A 7448-nucleotide genomic window follows, 5' to 3' on the forward strand; every position below is an offset into this window, starting at 1 on the left:
GGTGTGCTTGGTTACTCTGCCTTGTACTGACGAGTGAGAATTATCAGTACTGATTTACTATAGGAGTTTAAATTTTCCTTAACATATTTTTGCTGAGTTACTGGTTGACAGTAGTGTTGGCGTTACATAAATCCAAATAATTTTTTTGAAATGTATTTGTGACTCCATTCAAAAGGATTATCAAATGGTTTACATAATAATGTCACTTGTCCAGCGGGCACAAATCACAAATTATACCTTAACTATAGTACTGATCGAGAAATCGATGATACAGCTAAATAAGTTTTGGTAACGACAGTGTTTCTGATATGTTTCCTCATTGTGTAACGAGGCAACTGAGAGTACAAGCTTATTTTTTAGTTGACGCAGCAGCACAACCACTATGGATTCTTCAGTCTTGAGCTCCTCCTAACTGGCCCCAAATGTTGTCCCTTGATAGTGCCCTTTCCTGCTTGAGCCTTGGCAGCTTCATCGTTAGTTTTAGTTTCCTCGTCCCCAACACTGTCATCTTCATTTTCTTCGTCTGATTGGTCATCATTCTCGTCAAACTCTTCTTCTTCATCCTCTTCTTTTGATTTTTTGGAACTCTGGACTTTACCCTATTTCTGTTCAGCGCCACTGACCTCCTTGCCCACTTTGCATGTGTAGGCATTATGTCCGTTAGTTCCCCCACACTTGCGGCAAGTGTAGCTGTTACGTGTGCCGTCTCCATTGGTAGAAACCTGGGCGGCTCCAATCTGCTTCTGCAGCGTTTGCTTGTTGACAGTGGCATCTATGCGGAGTGGGCATGTGCGGTAATTACGGTTGGTCACGACGTTGCAGAATCTGCATGCCCTTATCCCGAGAGGTTTGCCGTCCGGGCCAAATTCCACGCGCCTGATGGCGCGTGGCGGCTTTTTGGCTGCTTCTTTTGCTGCTTTCGCTGCTTGAGTCTTACTCTTCCTCCCCTTTGTGTTTGAGAATATGGGTGGTTTAATCACCCTTTTCCTGCTACTGCTGGTAGGATGTCCTGTTGTCATGTCGTTCGCCTACAACACCATCAAGCTCATGATCTTGCACGTGAGCATGTTGGTGCTCTTGAGTGTGCATATGGGCAAGCTCTGGTTGCTGTTGCTCATCTTCCTCGTTGTCGAATGGGTCAATAGCTCCCAGATGGTTCATCTCGGATAACATTGTGGCAATAACCTACTCAATGGCTTCATTGTCCACGACACCTCCGTTTTCAGCAGAATGCATGGCGTCGAGTTCTTGTTCAAGTTTGTCCATGACGACCCGTGACCTCGCCATTTGCTCTCGGCTTCTCAAGCTTTTTCTGTGCACCCTCATGTTCAGCGTCAGTAGTGAGCTTTCAATGCAGTATTGGGATGCCTTGTTTGACGCTACTGTCCTCAAGTCATTTCTGTTGAATGTTGGTTGGATGTTCGGGCGTTTGGTGTATCTCCGGAGGATGTATTTCTCTGGAACGCTGGCAGCCTTAATTGTCTGCATCATGCACAGGACATGCACGCAGAAAATACCTGCATTTTTTTGAAGAGGTGCATGTTTTTTTGTCATTTCATTCGAACAAAAACTATGCAAAAAAAGTAGTATAGTATGTAACATCTTTTTTTAGTCCTCACCTGTGTGGTCCTATAGCTTGCACTCGCACTCATATGTTTCTCCCAGGGGGTCTGCAACCACCTGGAATGCATGCTGAGCCCACGTAGATAGTTTTTGCGGGTTGTTGTAGCGCACGAGGTACTTTGTGGGCTCTTCCGTCTCTGTCACCGTGAAGAGTGCTCAGTTCTAGCTTTTTTCTGATCTCGTTGTACACAACTCGTGAGTAAAGCTTTGGCATCTGGGTGTCAAACACATAGAAGGTCAGCGTGTTTTGCTCCTTCTACCCATGCAAGAATGATGACCAAATTATTAGTTTTCTCGCAGCAAAAACTTGTCTAACTAATAAAGTTTTACTTTACTAAGCATGTTATTTTGTCTTACGACGGGTGATAGAGCTATACCCGGTTACCCATTGTCTCCTGGTTCTCTGTCTGCCTCCTGGTTTTCACGTAGGAGTTTACCTGGCTGACAAACCGATGGAAGTTTAGTCTCTCACTTGCGAAGTTCTTCTTGAGCAGATAGTTCATGCTCTCACTTTGTTGTGTGGATGTCATTTTGGTGTAGAAAATTTCTTTGAAGTAGGCCGATATCCATCTCTCACGCTCGTTCACATGTCCACCATAGTGGCATCATCATGGAGGTTGTACCTATCCATGAGTCTTTTCCAGGCAGCCTCAAACTCAGTTGGCATGAGGGGCCAGTTGAGGATTGATGTGAATTCATCCTTAAAGTCTTCGTGCAGGTTTTATAGGTATGCAAGGTGTTCCCTGTACTTCTTCATAATGTGCCAGCGGCACAACTTGTGTATTGTGTTCTTGAAAGCATTTGGGATCGCCAAAGCCATTGCCGGGCACTGGTCTGGTAATGAGAAAAGAGACGTGGAGTGGTCAGCAGATGGTGGTGCATATATACCAATAGAACTGCCACAACATTTTTACTATGTTATTTTCCTTTTTTGGGTGGGGCTGGTTGGGGGTGGTTTTGGCGGTTGTACCTATGAGGATGCATGTAGGAGCCTTCCCTCTCATGCACCTTAAAAATGTCTTGAACAGCCATCTGAATGAATCTGCATCCTCATCTCTTATTAAGGCAAAACCAAAGAATGTAGTTTGTAAGTGGTTGTTAGTACCCACAAACACCCCAAGTGGCATATGGTACTTGTTGGTCTTATATGTGGTGTCAAACATGATGCAGTCACCGAAGTCCTGATACGCCCCTCGGCAGCTTGCGTTCGCCCAGAATATGTTCTTAACTCTGTCGGACTCATCAAGTTGCATGTCACAGAAGAATTTCCTGTTTATAGCTTTCATCTCCCTAAAGAAGTTGACAGTCTTCAAGACATCATCCACATCATCCATCCTTGAATTCTTTGCTTTGCTGCATATTAAAAGTGAACAGTCATTCAGAATGCATGTTGAACTGGCGTCAGGTCATGCGTTGCATAATATGTTTGTACTGACAGAGGAAAAAGACGGAGGGGGTTTATAGGAGGAGAACAAGTTTGTACTTATAGGTTAATCAGGTCTTTGGCATTCATTTCGAGGAAGTAGCTACCAGGGTCATCGCCGCCTAGTATGCTCATGATTTGCGCATGTTCAATGCCTTTGAACTGCAGGTACTTGACGTACTCCAAGATTGTTTTGTCAAAGTTTTTGTGGGACTGCAAGAAGACAAGGATTTGGGGGGTGAGTTGTAGCCTGTGGTTGTGTTCCCAGACTATCTCTTTTACAACAAGTGTTCCATCCTTTTCCCTCTTCAGCCTCATTTTAGCCCCACATATAGTCCTGGATGTCGTGTTGTTCCGCTGTCTTTTTGCTTCTGACACCTTCGATTCATAGACTCCATAGCACGTGCAACAAACGTAGACTCTGGTCTCAACCTTGGAGCCTTCCCTGACAGCAAAACTCGCGTGCTTTGCATAGACATTGTAGAAGTCCTTTGCTTCTTTGAAAGTTTCAAAGCGCATCTCTAGCCTTGGCGGAACGTAAGCTTCAATGTTAGGTGGCTGCACGCAACAGTGAGCAAACAAAAACACAGTTCTGAAAATGTTAGATGGGGTGGTCACAGTGCCATGGTATGGAATGTTCTTGTATGTTTTTTTAATGGATAATTACATGTGTATAGCTCTGTGCTACCTCCGGTGTTTGCTGTTCACCCTGGTGTTTGGGCGCGGGTGGTGTCACCCTTGGCACATGCATCTCTTGGAGGGAGCAATGTTGACGAAGCTCTCCGTCTCTCATTGTATGTCCGTCTCTCCTCAGATTCGTTGTGAGGTTGCTCCTGTCTATATGGCTCATATCTTGTACTCTGGGCCCTGCTAGAGTGGCCAAATTTTTTGTCTCTTTGGCCTGGTCTTCCCGTCGCAACCGCTTTTGCAGCACGGATGATTGATGTTGACGGAGCGACTAGTGGAAGAATGTGTGTCCTTGCCTTTCTACATGCGCTAGGGAAGGAAAACATTTGTCGTTGGGGAAATTGTTGACCTTGTTGCAACCTAGCAGTGGCAAAGCTTGTATTCCTAGATATTGGTGTTTGCTGCATAGAAGAACCTGTTCGTGCTTCTGATGATTCTGGTGTAGCTTGAAATCTGCCTGTATTGTTGAAGTATCCAGGTGCTATTTCTGGTCTTACCCAACCAGGCGGTGCCCCATATCTGCTTGGTTCATCAAACCCTCGCTGCATGTGCCACCTTGCATGTTTCTGCAATGACATTCAACAGTTTTGGGATTAATCTTTTTTGCATTTTTCTCATATACATGCTATGGGTAACATGTCATGCACTGAAGGCAATGTACAAGTTGAACTTGCATCGCTGGCCGTTATTAAACTTTGTTCTCTATTTTGTATCTGGTTTAGTTCTCAGTCAAACTGATAAACGTACATGTTCAGCACTGATGTACTGATGTACTGATTTTTAGCACTGCTTGTAAACTGAACATTGAACTTCATCGGTTATGGACTTTTTTATCTTTTTCCCTATAACTGATGCATAAACATTTGGTGCACTGCTGGAAAACTGAACATTGAACTTCATATATGAATGTATGGATATGCATATATATATAACTGATGCATGTCATCTCTTTTTTCATCTATAACTTATGCAACTACACTAGAAGTACTCCTAGTTTATGTATCATTGAACTTACTGTGTAACAGGTGTATATTTTTTTCAACAACATTATTTTACTAGTTCGAACTGACGCAACTACATGGCATGCACTAGTAGAAATAACATCATACAATTTGCAGTGGTAGTTGAACCTTATATAAAGCCTAGTACCTACTTGGACTGATGCATAAGTTTATGTTTTTTGGCTTGAACTGAAGCTAGCATATTAGAGGTACTAACAGTAACCTCAACATCCAAACTGTGCATCAAGTGGCAGGGGTGTAATGAACTGATGGAAGCATTTTTGCAATGTACTATCTGCTTCTGCATCATAGGAACATGTGTCGCTGATGCAGCACACATGTAGTGCTGATGAATCTGATAGTGTAACATGTAGGCAGATCATAGTGTGTGCAATTTTTAAACTAAATCTTCCTCATTGCAGGAATGATGAACTGAACACAAATGTGGTATTTTTCTTCAGGCAAACCCAGACATGAAAACATTTCTTTGAACTGAGTCAATTTTTGAGGAAAATTAGTGTGGGAAGAAGACATCACCTCCAGTGGCATGTTATTGGATCTGACTTCTTCTTCTTCCTCTCGTGGGCGGCGTACTGCATGTTCTTGGGAGGCGGCACCAATGATGCAGGTAAGGAGCTTGGGGAGACGACAACACTCTTGCTTGTGGTGGATTTCCAGCAATGAGGTCCGGGGAGGCAGCTGCTGGCACGGATCACAGCCCCGGCGAAGGATCCCGGCGAGGGAGGGAGGCGGCTGGCGCGGATCATGGCTCGACGAAGGATCTCGGTGAGGGAGGGAGGCGGCTAGCACGGATCACAGCCCCGGCGAGGGAGGGAGGCGGCTGGCGTGGATCACGGCCCCGGCGAAGGAGGGAGGCGGCTGGCGCGGATCACGGCCTTGGCGAAGGATCCTGGCGAGGAAGGGGATGGCGGCGGTGGATCTGTCGCCGGCCAGTCATGGCGTCGCAGGCTCCCTCCCTCCGGTTGCTGCCGTCGATCGCTCGCCCGAGGCGGCTGGCACAGATCACGGCCCCGGTGAAGGATCCCAGCGAAGGAGGGAGGCGGCTGGCACGGATCACGGTGAGGAAGAGGATCGCGGCGGTGGATCCGTCGCCGGCCAGTCACGGCGCCGCGGGCTGCCTCCCTCCGACTGCCGCCGTCGCTCGCTCGCCCATGACGGCTGCCTCCGGCGGAAGAAGGCGGGTTGGGTTTGGGCTGGCTTGGGGGGATTCTACTGTGTAGGCGCGCCGCGCCTATATAGGGCCTGGGGTAACATAATATTATTCTGTTACGGGTAACAGACTAGTCCAACCCATATATATATATATATATGTCCCTAATAATAAAGCACAGATTGACTCAGTGGGTTCACCATCACAATATGCTTCTTCATGTGAATTTACGCTTTCAGTTTTTTTTCTTCAACACGTCTATATTTATTTTCTATATCCAAGATGGTACTAATCTATATGGGCCTGCATGCACACGTCTCAACTTTTTTTAAACTGTATCTTTCTCAACTTGCATATGCGTGTTATCGTTGGAAATCAATCAACCTGTGTACGTGTAAGTTCCGTGCTCGTGTGCACGTTTTTTAACAGCGTTCTCAGCTTGCATGTCCGTGTTATGGTAGGAAATCAATCAACCTTCTTACATATATCTGTGCCCAAGTGTTGCTTTGTTTTTTACCAGAATTTTTTAGCACGTCATACATGTAGTGTTTTTTTATTGCCACGTACATGTAACCTGGCCGAAGATGGAGTGTTTCCTTATATGGCATGACTTTACCTTTTTGTTATTTGTATATACGCAGCAAACATACTAATTGATCTCTGCCATTCAAATATCGTTAGCTATAGAGTGATTAATATCCACCGTTTGTTTTCTATCGTTTTAAGAACCCGGACAAACTCGACAACATCAGAGAGGTAAATCGTTGTGCCTTCAATCCTCTCCAATGGGCAATGCACGGAAGCATCACAGTCTATTTAAAACACCACCCGAACACTTCATTGGCTCATCCTAGTATGCATCAACTGAGGGAGTCCTGGATTAGGGGGTATCCGGACAGCCGGACTATATCCTTTACCGGGCTGTTGGACTATGAAGATACAAGATTGAAGACTTCGTCCCGTGTCCGGATGGGACTCTACTTGGCGCGGAAGGCAACCTAGGCAATACGGATATGTATATCTCCTCCTTTGTAACTGACCTTGTGTAACCCTAGCCCCCTCCGGTGTCTATATAAACCGGAGGGTTTTAGTCCGTAGGACAACATACAATCATACCATAGGCTAGCTTCTAGGGTTTAGCCTCTCCGATCTCGTGGTAGATCAACTCTTGTACTACTCATATTATCAAGAATAATCAAGCATGACGTAGGGTTTTACCTCCATCAAGAGGGCCCGAACCTGGGTAAAACATCGTGTCCCCTGCCTCCTGTTACCATCCGCCTTAGACGCACAGTTCGGGACCCCCTACCCGAGATCCGCCGGTTTTGACACCGACATTAGTGCTTTCATTGAGAGTTCCACTATTCCGTCGTTGTAAGGAAGGATGCCTCGTCTCGTTGTTAAAAACAACATTACCGCCGGGGGAGCCCTGGCTATCGGCCAAACTCTCTGGCTTGGCAGTTTCATCATGACTGCCCGTTCGGCTGATGCACCGACGATGACCTCTCGGGTCATCAAAAACATCCTCCACGTCGGCTCGGAA

This window comes from Triticum urartu, chromosome 2A, assembly GCF_056163025.1.
Source record: "Triticum urartu cultivar PI428250 chromosome 2A, HENAU_Tu73, whole genome shotgun sequence".
NCBI lineage: Eukaryota > Viridiplantae > Streptophyta > Magnoliopsida > Poales > Poaceae > Triticum > Triticum urartu.